Source organism: Chinchilla lanigera, unplaced genomic scaffold, assembly GCF_000276665.1.
Source record: "Chinchilla lanigera isolate Chin_1 unplaced genomic scaffold, ChiLan1.0 scaffold00041, whole genome shotgun sequence".
In the NCBI taxonomy this organism is placed as follows: domain Eukaryota; kingdom Metazoa; phylum Chordata; class Mammalia; order Rodentia; family Chinchillidae; genus Chinchilla; species Chinchilla lanigera.
Window position 1 is genome coordinate 13277655 of NW_004955442.1, and position 13626 is coordinate 13291280.

Here is a 13626-nt window from a genome sequence, read left to right on the forward strand (position 1 = left end):
ATAGTGAATTCAAGCTCAGTCTGAATAACAAAGTGACTCTGTCTAAAAAAAAAACCCAAACCCAAACAAACAAACAATACCCCCAAATCTATAGCTTACTTACAATAAAATGCATATATTCTAAATATATATCTCAATAAATTTTGACAAATATGTATACCCATACAACTTCCATGTCAATCAAATACATTTCCATCACTCAGGGAACTTCTTTTACCTTTTCCAGTCAAATCTCTCCCCACATGATCAATTTAAATGATTGGTGAATGGATCAACAAAATGTGGTCCATCCATAAGACAGTTATTCATCCATAAAAAGGACTCACTGACACATGTTACAACATGGATGAACCTTGAAAATTTTAAGCTAAGTAGAACTCAAAAACAAAAGGCCACATATTCTATGATTCCATTTATATGAAAGTCCAAAATAGGCAACTACATAGAGACAGAAAGTAGATTAGTGGTTGCCAGGGACTTGGGAGGGTGAGTGCTAGGGAGTATCATGTTTCTTCTTTAGATTGTGGTGACAGTTGCATAACTCTGTGAATATTCTAAAAACCGTTCCATTGTACTTTAGAAGAGTGAACTTTATGGTATTAAAATATATGTCACTAAAGCTGTTATTAAATAAAAGAGCCAGGCATGGTAGCACACACCTGTAATCCAAACTGCTTGGGAGACTGAGGGGAAGGCTTGCAAGTTGAAGGTCAGCCTGGGCAACATAGCAAGACCCTGTTGCATTAAAATAAGATAAAGGATATAGAACATTATCATCATCTGGGAAAGTGCCTTCATGGTGTGGTCCAGTCAGTTTGCACCCATTAGGAGTCCTGTTTTTGTTTTTTTCAACACTGATTAATTGTATCTGTATTGAACTTCAAATACACCCGTATGTTTATGAGAAATGTGATGCTAGGCAGCTTCATCACTGTGTGAATGTCACAGAGTATGTACAAAAATAAGATAGCTGTGATCTCACCAGGTGGAATGATCTGATGGAACTACTGTTGTACATATTGTCCATGGTTGACTGAAATGTTATGCTGTTCCTGACTGTAATTGGAATCACGTATTGTGTACTTATTTGTGTACTTTTCTCTTCACTCTGCATAATGTGTTGAGATTTGCTCTTGTAACGGTAGTTTGTGCCCCTCCCCGCCCAAGTATGTGTATGACTTCCCGCAATTTCTTTATTTTATAGATGGACACCTGGCCCACTTTCAGTTTTTTTATTATTATAAGTGAAATGTCTAAGAATATTCTTGTACACAGCTTTTCATGGACATTTGGGATGGAATTGCTAAGCCATCAGGTTTTATTTTATAATTTAGTAAAAGACATAGTAGACCTTTTTCCAAGATGATTCTGCCTTTTATGTTCCTATGACCAAGGGGCACTGCTAGATTACAGACATTTGCCACTATTTCTGTTTTGAGGCCGCATTTTAATGAATTTGTATTTTTTTATAATGCTTTTTAAAATTTGCCTATGAAATGTTGCCTACCTCAAAGTCATGAAGTTATTTTATGTTTTTTTTGTTTTTGTTTTTGTTTTTTGAGAAGAGTCTTGCTGTGTAGTTTAGTCTGACCTTGAACTTAGTATGTATCCCAGACTGGCCTTGAATTTACTTCAATTCTCCTACCTCAGCCTCTCAAGTGCTGGGATTACAGGTGTGCATCACCATGCCTAGCAGCTTTTTCTTAGCTGTATGGCTGGGCATGGTGGTGCATGCCTGTAATCCCAGCACTCAGGAGGCTGAGGCAGGAGGACCGTTTCAAGTTTGAGACCATCCTGGGCTACAAAGTGAGCTCAAGCCCAGCCTGAACTGCATAGTGAGACCCTGTCTCAAAAAGACAAAAACACTGTATGATTTTGGCTTTTCCTTTATGTCTAGGATCTATTTCAATTTACTTTTTTGGTATGATACAAGGAGTTGAAGTTCTTTTTTTTTTTTTTTTTTTTTTTTTTTTTTTTTTGGTATTTTTTGAGACAGGGTTTCTCTGTGCAGTTCAGGCTGGCCTCAAACCCACAGCAATCCTCCTACCTCAGTGAAGTTTATTTTTAGAGACAATTATTTCAGTCTGTTTGTTGAAAAGATTTTTTGTTTTTCATTAGTACCTTTGTTGAAAATCAACTAGCCATATATATGTAGGTCTATTTCTAGACTATGTGTTTGACTGCATTGATTCTGTTTGTGTATCCTACTGGAATGCTGAATTGTCTTAATTATTTAATCACTTAGTGTAAATCTTAAAATCAGCTAGCGTAAGTCCTCTAACTTTGTTGTTAGGAATATTTTGGCCATTCTAGGTTTTTTTCATTTCCATTTTAATTTTAGGAGCCACTTGGCAATTTCTAAAAAGAAAGGCTCTTAGAAATTTTGATTAAGATTACACTGAATCTATAGATAAATTTGCGAGGATTGACATTTTAACAATAGTTTTCTAATCCACAGCCATGGTACATTTCTTCACTTACTTAGTTCTTTAACTTCTCTCACTTGTGTTTTATAGATTTCAGTAAAGAAGATTCAGTAAATTTATGCCCAAATAGCATTTTATTTTAGTAGAGGAAACTAGAACCTCCAGAGGGGTGATGGAAAAGCTGTAGACAGACAGACAGACAATGGGGTTGATGTTTGAGTTGGGGCCCTGCCCAGCACCCTGAATGATCCTCTTCATCTGGACTTCATGATCAAGGTGATTTTCTATTTGGGAACGTGATATTCTAGAAGTCTGCGTTATTTTTTCCATCCACTGTAATGAACACTTTGTTAGTCCTCTATGTGGACCCTGGGAGCTCTACACACTCAGGTCAATCACACACTGGCTGTGCTCACAGTCTTTTCTGAAGAGAAATTATGGGATGTGATGGTGCACATCTATAATCCCAGCATTCAGGAGGCTGAGGCAGGAGGATTGCTATGAGTTTGAGACCATCCTGGGCTACATAGTGAATCCGAGGCTGGAAGTCACATAGCAAGACATGCTTCAAAAAAACAAAAAACCAACCAACCAACCAAGAGAAATTGTGATGTCTCTAGCTCCCTATGAGTCTGCTCCCTGAGCAGCAAGACAGCTCGTGACCTCTGTGAAAGCCTGGCTGGAACAGACCTGGCCTAATGGCTTGGAAAATGCAGCAGAATCAATCACATTCTTACTGGGGGAGGTAGATGGGAAGAGGCAGAGCATGACGGAAGAGTGGAGTGAGTTTAATGGCAAAGCATCAATGGTCGAGGGTCTACCAGGTGGCTGCTCTCAGAGCCACCTTGGATCTCCAATGGCTTTCAGGTTCTCGTGCCTTGATTCCTCTTCTGGGACTCCTGTCCTTTCCACAAAGCTGAGGTGACTGGCCTTTCCAAGGGTTATTTGAGGACTAGCTCCATTGCTAAGATTCCTCTGTTCCTTATTTTCATGTGTCCTGATAGTGCTACCCAGCCCCTTGCATGAACTAAGTTGAGGGAAAGGCTGCTTCTCGAATCTTAAGAGGGCTGAACTAATATATCTGTGATTTCCCCTTGGGTTGATTGCATGTCCCCAGTTTGGGTTTTTTGTTTTTCCCTAGGTTACTGGATTGTGTAAGTGTCTATGTATACACAGATAACCAGGACTCTACACTTTGTCTTTGCAGTTTTGTCACACATAGGCAAAGGCCTGATGGATAGTTTGGAGTGGAGCTATTGGAGACACTCCACATAGGGAGGAGTTTGAAACACATGCCACCAGGAAGACCTGAGAAAACTTAGGTTGTCAAGAGAGATGCTGGGATGAGTGGGGGCTTCCCAGACTGCCTCACAGGAGCACATTTGTTCCAGTGCCCTATGAGGAGGGGAGGAAGCTATAGGAAAAACATTTGGCTTAGTTTAAAGAATTTTATAGAAGTTGTGCAACCTTGACACAGGCTTCCTTGCCTGACTGAAGTTTCTATATCCCTGGAACATACAAGCAGCTGTCAGAGATTTCTGCTTTGGGCAAGATAAGGAGGCCTTTAAGGTCCTTCAGATTCTGTTTCTGACATTTTATCATGAGTCAGTTAGTGCTCACCTCTCAAAAAGATTTCTCCTGAGGGGAGGATCCCAAAGGCAGTTTTTGAAGGTGAAATTTCAGGAACAGTGATCTCAATACAGAAAGCTGTTTTTGGCCAAGGACTAGCCAGTACCCCTCAGATTGTGCTGTAGCTGGTGTACAAGATCAGCCATAATCGAGCCAGGCATGGTGGCGCATGCCTGTAATTCCAGCACTTGGGAGGCTGAGGCAGGAGGACCACCACAAGTTCGAGGCCAGCCTGGGCTACACAGTGAGACCCTGTCTCAAAAAAAAAAAAAAAAAATCAACCATAATCTACCTACCACATGAAAGACCTTCCTCATTCCCATCCATGTCCTCATCAATCATTTGTTTTGCCAAACTGAGCTCCCCAAAAGCAGTTGAGCTAGGCTGCCTGCTTCTTGTCAGCTTTATCTATGAGAAAGTGCCAGAAGGGGTAGCATTGGAGCTGGGGGAAAGAGTGGAGGATAGAGGCTGCAGGAGACACCTACTCAGGTACTTCAAGGAGAGCATCCTTCTCTTGGCATCAGCTTGGAACCAACTTTTCTTTCTTTCTTTCTTTTTATGACTCAGCCATCATTAATTAGAAAAACTGTCTGAGCATTCTATATTTCAACCTGAAGCTCTGCCCATGCTCAAGCTGTTAATGCTGTAGACATTTTTTCCAGCTTTGTTGTGATCTCAGAGGAAACTTGTCCTTCCCAAGTTTTTCCTGTGTGGTTTTTGCAGGTGGAGGGTGGCACCTTTTCATTGTGCTTTCTGCTGGTCCTACCATGGCTGCATCTTCCCAAGCTGCATGTCTAAGATTCCACATGGGTAGCACTGGGTGTGGTGGCACATACCTGTAATCCCAGCACTCGGGAGGCTGAGGCAGAAGGATCATTGGGAGTTCGAGACCAGCCTGGGCTACATAAGTGAGTTCAAGGCCAGCCTGAACTGCATAGTGAGAACCTGTCTCAAAAAGAAAAAAAAAAAAGATTCCAAGTGGGGAGCAGTGCAGGGGGCTTATTCCATTTTGGAATAGGAGACATCACAGGTAGAGAAAAGAGCCTTGGGGTTGGAAAGGCTGAATTTGTTTGCCAGTTCTAGCGTGAATTAGCTGTGTGACCCTGGGCAGTTGAACTCATCTGAGCCTCAGTTTCTGTGTATATATAAACACCAGGTGATGGTGTCCTTGGGCACTGAAATCATTCAGTGAAATGCTGTTGGTGGAGGCGTCTAGGATGGTATGGCTTTGAGTAGGAGCTCAGTGAATGTTGTTGCCTCTCTTGCTCTATTTCCCACTTCTTCCTAGAAACTCAGATCTTCACTCCAGCCAAGGTCTTTTTGGGTGACTAACTAGCAGATGGTGATGGGATCCAAGGAGCAGTTTTATTGGACAGAAAGTCTTGGTGTCTTTTAGAACTTCCAGAGAGGTCCAGAGACAAAGTGACCGTGTTTTGCTCTTCCAGACGTGGTTGGAGGAGGAGATGTGGACTCCATCTAGTACTGTTCGCTCACTGCACTGATGTGGCTTGAAGTTCCTCCTGTTAGTCGTTTCCATCATTTATTGCCTTTTGGAATTAATAAGTTCACCTGGAGAAATAGTCTACCTCATATATAGCTGAAATGTAGAAAGCTGTTTTCAAGGGTGGAGAGGAAGTCCAGGTAGGCAGGAACATTGATTGCTTCTCACTGAATAGCACGTGGACTGACACTTGGAGTCGAGACTCTGTTATTTATCTCTGTTGTTGCAGCGGTAAGGACAGGCCCTGCCTATAGCAGGAGCTCAGCACAGTGATGATTCGGTGGATGTCTTTTAAAAATTACTTTATATGACCCTGATACGTGCTACAGCACCCATGAATTTTCAGGACATTATGCTATGAGAAATAAATGAAAAATGCATTAGGACAATATGATGATTCTAGTTATGATGTAGTCAAATTCATAGAGACTGAAAGTGGAATGATGTTTGCCAAAGGCTGGGAATGGGGAAGGGACTGATAGAACTATATGCCTATGTCTATTTCTAGAGAGGGAGAGAGAGAGAGACAGAGGAGGAGAACTGGGAAGATTTGGAACAAGACTTGATTATTTACAGGTTTCACTTCTGTTTTTCAATCAGGGCATTTGGCTGTGGGAAATGGTGACAACATCCTGGGTGCGTCTGGCACCTAGGCCTTCCCAGCCCTGGCTCTTTGTCGGAGTATGGCTGGGAGTGTGGGACCCAGCACAGAGGACCTAGGTGAGGCCTGGGAATGTGGGGGAGGGTAGATTAGGCCATGGATGCCTAAGGCTGGTTCTTTTACCATGTTAGGGCTCTGGTCAAAGTTGAATTCTTTGGGTGTTATGTTGCCACAGAGCCTGCATGGTGTCAGTGCAGACTCATCCTCTCATTTCCAGGAGAAACAGTTTGGGAGGCGATAGGGTCATTCTTTTTAAAATTTTCATTAGGACGTGTTTGCAGTACATAATGATTACATTCATTGCGGGGAGTTGGTACATAACACATTCAGTGCTTTTTTATCCCTCTCCCCTCCACTTCTTTTCTAAAATTTTTTTTGCCAGCATCACATTTATTTATTTAAATATTTATTTATTTTATAAGTCTTTATCAAGTTAATTATCATAAACACAGATCAATAGCCAGACTAACAGGCCAGAGGATAGGGTCATTCTTATCAATAAAAGATGGTGCATTCTCACACTCACATGGATATCAAGTATGGAAGTGCTAGAAGGGCCCAAGACTTGATTTGCTCAAGAAAGACTAGGGTGGGGGGTGATGAGCCTTGTTAGCTATTGAGACCTTAGCTTGAGTCAGTTTGTCAGGTTTCATGGCCACCGTCAGGAGTGTGGGGAGGCTGAATGGGGGAGCAAAATATCAAGGCCTTGGGAGAGAGGAAACCACTTAGAAACTGCAATGGCGTGCCTTTGAATTCTGCTAAGAAGTATAATAGCTAATAACATTTATTGAGGGCTTACCATATGCCGGAAACTTTTTGTCTTTCTTTTTTTTTGAGACAGGGTCTCGCTATGCAGTTCAGGCTGAACTTGAGCTCATTTTGTAGCCCAGGCTGGTCTTGAACTCACAAGATCCTCCTGCCTCAGCCTCCCCAGTGCTGGGATTACAGATGTGTGCCACCACGCCCATATGCCAGGAATTGTTTAAAGCATATCTATTTTTCAATGGGAAAGAATTGCATCTTTATTTTTATTACCCCTAGTAGATACTTAGCAAGTCTTTCCTTGATGAGTATGGTAACAGGCCATGATATTATTCACAGGGCTGTGAGTTTGTCATCCTGGATGTCACAGATATGGATACTGAGAATCAATAAAAAGATCTAGAGTATTTTCTCTGCTTTGGTTATCGGAAGATACGAGAGCAGAAATGGCTTTTTTCATTGCTTTGTGAGCCATGTCAGCATAGCCGCTGAGGGAAGCTGCCTGGCATGCTGTTGAGAAGGCGATATGAGCAACATTTTCAGGTTACTGCTGATGGAAATTCCCGTGGATATCTTCAGGCTGAGATGTTCATTTATTAGGCTCCTATGGAAACCTGAAAAGGGCTCTGATTAACTCGTCAGTCTCATTTAATTTTCTTTTCCTCCTCTATTCATGCCTTACTTAATGAGACCCAACTCATGTCCCATGCAATTTACCCTTTTAAAGTGTATATTTCGGTGGTTTTTAGTACATTCACAAAGGTGTACAACCATCACTACTGTCTGATTCCAGAACATTTTTATCACTCCAAAGAAGACCCCTCAGCATTACCTAACTCTCCACCCCTACCTCCTGGGCCTGGCAATCATTAATCTTCTTTCTAGTTCATCTTGTTTTATAGCTTTCAGTTTGTAAGTCTTGTACTTCTTTTGTTTTATTTATTTATTTATTTTAAAGGAAAGTATTTGCCAGAGGACTTTATTTTTTGGTCTTTTTTTTGGAGACAGGGTCTTACCATACAGTTCAGGCTGGTCTTTTTATTTATTTATTTATTTATTTTGGTTTTTCTCCGGTACCGGGAACCGAACTCACGACCTTGCGCTTGCCAGGCAGGCGCTTTGCCGCTGAGCTAAATCCCCAGCCCAGTTCAGGCTGGTCTTGAACTCACTTTGTGGCCCAGGATGGCCTTGAACTCACAATGATTCTCCTGCCTCAGCCTCCCAAGTGCTGGACAGAGGGCTTTTTCTAGTGAGCAACATTTCTTTTCCCCTGGTGCCAGGGATAAATCCAAGGCCTCACACATACTAGGCAAATGCCCTACTATTGAGCTACAATCCCAGCCCTAAAAATGCTTACATTGTGTGTGTGAGTGTGTGTGTGTGTGTGTGTGTGTGTGTGTGTGTGTGTTACTGCGGATAGGACCAGGGCCTTTGAACTGAGCTATAGCCCCAGATTTTAAAATTTGTTTATTTATTATTTTGTTATGAACAATGCTTTTAGATAAGGCCTCGCAAATTCTGTAGGTTGCTCAGACTGGGTTTGAATTTGCAGTTCTGCTGCCTCAGCCTCTCATTGTCCCTGGGTTACAGGCTTATGCTACTTCGCCTGGCTAATGCTTGTTTATTTTTTTGAGGTAAGGAACATTTTTACTGACAACTTTATTTTAACCCTAAGACTGTAATTTTCATCACACACACTTATGTTTCATTCCCATCCACAAAGCATTTCCTTTTTCAGTTTTCCCTTTGGGTCTTACAAAACAGATGGGCAAGGCAGGTATTAGAATGCCTTCAATTTCTGGAACAGGAGTTGGAGATCTAGAGAGGTAGATCAGTCGGCAGTTCTCAAAGCGGAGTTCAATCTCAGGTCCAGCATCCTGTCTTCTAGACCCTGCTGGCCGGGTGTGGTCAGGGAGTGATCAAATTACTGAAGGAGGAGAGCCAAGTGTGGTGGCACACGCCTATAATCCTACTAGTCTGAGGTTGATGCAGGAGGATTACAAGTTTGAGCTCAGCCTGGGCAATTTAGCAAGATTCTGTCTCAAAATATAAAATAAAAAAAAGGAGCTGGGAGCATAACTCAGTTTGAAGGCTCTGGGTTTAATCCCCAGTACCATACCTTGGGCTGGGGATATAGCTCAGGGGTGTGCCTGCCTTGCAAGTGCAAGGTCCTAAGTTAGATTCCTGGTACCAAACAAACAAACAAATATATATATATAGCTGGGCGTGGTAGTGCACGCCTGTAATCCTAACACTCGGCAGGCTGAGGTGGGAGGATCGTTGCGAGTTCAAGATCAACCTGGGCTACAAAGTGAGCTCAAGGCCAGCCTGAACCGCATAGCAAGACCCTGTCTCAAAAAGACAAAAAACAAAACAACAACAACAAAATCCCCAGTACCACACACGCACATACACAGACATCACTGAGGGAGACAGATTGATAGGGAAGAAGGGTATGGACAGAGCTTGCGCACTTCATTTGTGTGTGGGCTCTTCTACTGTCCTTTGGGGGGGCAGGGGCGGGCATGTCTGGGCCCAGGGTGATGAGCCCATACCATGGCTTACACTCAGCTGTGCATACTGTGGTCTGCGTGGCCTTTCCTTGCCAACTGGTTTCAGGAGGAAACAGTTCGTAGCAGGCACAAGGCAGCAAAAGCAGTGGTGTAGCAAAGCAGTGGCAGAAGCAGCAGTGACAAGCAACCACAGCAGCCCTCTTTCTGTCCCTTATGTTCTCTCCAGGGTACCTACCCTTAGGGTCAGTGATACTCACACCCAGGGTGGGCCTTCTCATTATCCATTCTCAGAACTATGCCAGGCCAATCAGTGGGCTCATTTAGTAATCACACACCTTGATCCCTGCATCACACACTCTAGATCCAGCCACCTCTGAAAAAGCTCCACCTATGACTGCACGAGGCTTTGGGGGGACGTCTAGACATACGCCATGACACTTGCCTTTGCCCATTTGTGCTGCTATAATAAATATCATAGGCTGAGTAGTTTATAAACAACAGATATTTATTCCTCAGGTTTGGAGACAAGGAAGTCCAAGATGAAGGTGGTGGCAGATGCAGTGACTGGGGACAAGTCACCTCCAGGTTCATAGATGGCTCTTTTTGCACTGCCCTGACATGGAAAGAGGGGCTACGCTGCCCTCTGGGCCCTCTTTCATAAAAGCACTCACCTCATCCTAAGGGCTTCCCCTCAGGACACAGCGGTCTCCCAGAGGCTCCACCTCCTGACACCTTTTCAGGTTGGGATTCAACATAAGGACTTGCGGGGTGGGGGTGGGGAATACAAGCAGTTCAGATCATGGCAGGACTCAGAAAAGCATTTACTGGATAATTCTGAGTTGATGCATTAATTATTGGAATTCTGACCCCAGAAGCCACAATCAGAAAAACCTTTAAAAATATGCTGTGTATTCTGCGGTTATTTGATGACTCAGAGTGATATTTTAAGATAAAACATTGTCAAAGCCGTATTGAAAGTTAAGAGGTAAAAGCCCAAGTTTAAATGTTTTTAATCAAGGAAACCACACAGTCATTATAGCTTCCCCACTTTTCCTGGTGGTTTTGAGATGTGTGCAGCACGGGCTGTCGAAGTAAGTAAGCAGTCTGCAGTGTCCCGGTCGTCAGCTGTGTTTTGCCTTTCTTTTTTCTTGTAGAGCTAAGGATGGAGCCTAGCCCCTCATACCTGCTTTGGATCAGTGCAAATCCAGAGGCTGCCCTGGGGAGTGACGCGGTGTGGCCAGCAGATCACTGCAGGGTATAACTTGAGAGGGAGGGCATTATCCACGTGGCTTGTGTTGGGCTAAACAGCTTAATAACAGGCTGCATAATTCTCAAGTGTTTTCTCTAGCATCCCTGGGTTGTCTGCATGCTACACTGAGTGGCAGGCAGGTTCAGTGTTATTATCCCCCTCTGAGAGCAGTGATACGACTTGACCAAGATGGTCCAGGCAGTATAAATAGTGGACAGCAAGGACCACTTGCTGGATTTCCGACCTGGTGTTGTCATTGTGCATTTGATTTCAAAGGTTTTTCCTGAAGCCCAGGGCTGGATGTGCCTCATGGTGGTGTTGGTGAGGTGAAGCTTCTAAAACAAAAGCTGTGCTGGGAAGAGGAGTTGGGCTCAGGTCGGTAAAAGCTGATCTCATTGCTCTAATACCCAGGATGGGGCTGGGGATATAGCTCAGTGGCACAGCACCTGCCTGGAAAGCACAAGGTCCTGAGTTTGATTCCCGGTACCAAAAAAAAAAAAAAAAAATCAAATACCCAGGATGGCAAATATCAGGGACTTTCCTACCTCCTACCTCTTTTCCAAGCACAATGGCCTCATTGCCACTATTTTATTTTATTTTATTTTTTTGGTACCAAGAATCAAACTCATGACTTTGTGCTTGCTGGGCAGGTGCTGTGCTGCTGAACTATTTCCCCCGCCCTATTTATTTTATTTTATTTTATTTATTTTTCCAAGCTAAGAAAAAATGGTAGGATAAAATTAATTGAGGCATTGGAACAAGCTACTGGCTATAGCTTCGTGATGGTCTAAGTAGGCAATGCCGAGCCTGTTTACTCCTTTGTAAAATTAGGGGTACCAATTCGTGACTCCTAGCATTCACCTTTTCTCCTTTTTCCAATTTTCAAATTATGTGTGCATGTATAGTATATAAACTTTTCTTCTCTTTCTGGATGTATGTGTTTGTGTGGAGAAAGACAGAAAGAGACAGAGAAAAGAGACAAGAGACAGAAACAGACTTAAGAAGAAAGAGAACATCCATAATTATCCCTCAATAAGTAAAACATTTTCAGCATCTCTGAGGCTTCCTAGATGCTCTTGTTCGTAGCCCACCCTCTCTGATATATACTTATCTCAAATTCGGTGTTTAGTATCCTTTGTTTTCTTTATAGTCTTATTGTACGTGTAATACGCTAAGCCATATACTATTTTTTTAAAGCCATATACTATTAAATTCGCCTGCTTTTTAACTTCATATACATGGTGTCAAACTTTCACTTGTTCTCTCAAGATTGTGTTTAGCCAGGCTTGATGGCGTACAACTGTAATCCCAGCACCGTGGGAGGCTGAGGCAAGAGGACTGCAAGTTTGAGCCAATCCTTGACAATCTGGTGACTTAGAGAGACTCTCCAAATAAGAATATTTTAAGACAGCTGAGGATGTAGTTTAATGTGAAGACTCTGGATTCAATCCTCAGTACTGAAGAAAAAAAAAAAGAAAGAAGACCGTGTCCATGTTCATGAGATTTGTCTCTGAAGGTAGGTGTAACTGTATTTCATTTTCACTCCTATGTAGCATTGTGTCTTATGAATATGCTACAATTTTTTTCTTTTTCTTTTTTTCTTCCCCTGTGGTGCTGAGTATTGAACTCACGACCTCACACTTGCCAGGTAGGTGCTGTACCACTGAGCTATATCTCTGGCCCTGCTACAATTTATTTATCCATTAATTTTTCCAACAATGTACATTCAGAGTGTTTCCAGTTTTTTGCTGCTGTAACAACACTGTTCTGATTATTCTTTTTTTCTTTTCTTTTCTTTTTTTGTCTTTTTGAGACATGGTCTCGCTATGCAGTTCAGGCTGGCCCTGAGCTTACTTTGTAGCCCAGGCTGATCTCAAACTTGCAATGATTCTCCTGCCTCAACCTCCTGAATGCTGGGATTACAGGCACATGCCATGTTTTGATTATTCTTGTACTTATTTCTTAATGCACATTGGTGAGGGTTTTTCAAGGATATATGTTTTGGAATGGAATTGCTCAGTTGTAGAATATATGCATCTTCAACTTTTCTAGATAATGCAAAATCGTCTTCCAGAAAGTCTGTGCAATTCATTTCCCTACCAGTAGTGTATAAGATTTCTTTTGTTGATCCTGCTTCCTTGCCTACCCAGATTGTGGCCTATGCTATGTCAAGTTTCCATATATGTCAGGATCGTCTGGATTCTTTGCCTTATTCTTTGTGTTATCACTATTCCAATACCAGATATCTTAGTGACTGGAGCATCCTGATGAATCTCGGCATGGTTAGGCAAGCTCTCCTTCCTGTTCTTTGTTAGGAGCATCCCTCCCAGCCTTGCATCCTCCCAAGCGCTTGGGCCAGCAACCCAGCTGACTCTTCCTTCTTTCACGTTCTTTATCAGTTCTGTCAGCGAGCCCTGTTGGCTCACTGCTGAGACTATGTACATCATCTGACAATGTCTAATCACCTGCATCTCACTACGCTAGACCAGCCCGTCACATTTCTCACCTAGGCTATCAGAAGTGTCTGAACTGACTTCTATGCTTTTGCCTCTGGCTCTTAGAGTCTATCTCAATCCAGGAAGTAGAGCCATTAAAAAAATAATTAAGACAAATTATGTAAACTCTGTGCTGTGAATACTTCAGATCTGCGTTCTTCTCAGAGTAAAACCCCAAGTGCTATGGTGGCTCAGGGCCCCTGTGGCCTCACTGAACCTATCTCCTGTCCTCCCTAGCCAGCTCGCTCCATTTCAGTTACACTGGGCTCCTTGCCAGTGCTGGGACACATAAGGCTGTCTCAAAGCTCTTAGCTGGGCATAGTGGTACATACCCGTAACCCCAGCCTTTAGGGAGACTGAGGCAGGAGGATCATTTTCAAGTCCTACCTG

At 42.8% G+C, this 13626-nt stretch overlaps 1 long non-coding RNA gene across 1 annotated transcript in view; it reads left to right on the forward strand.

Moving 5' to 3' along the window:
* Positions 1-10014: 10014 nt before the first annotated feature.
* Positions 10015-13626, forward strand: part of LOC106149321 — an 18032-nt gene continuing 14420 nt past the window's right edge. Inside the window, exons 1-3 of the long non-coding RNA XR_001235424.1 lie at positions 10015-10232; positions 10647-10747; positions 12011-12257. This is a non-coding gene — a long non-coding RNA (uncharacterized LOC106149321). The remainder of the gene's footprint in view (positions 10233-10646; positions 10748-12010; positions 12258-13626) is intronic.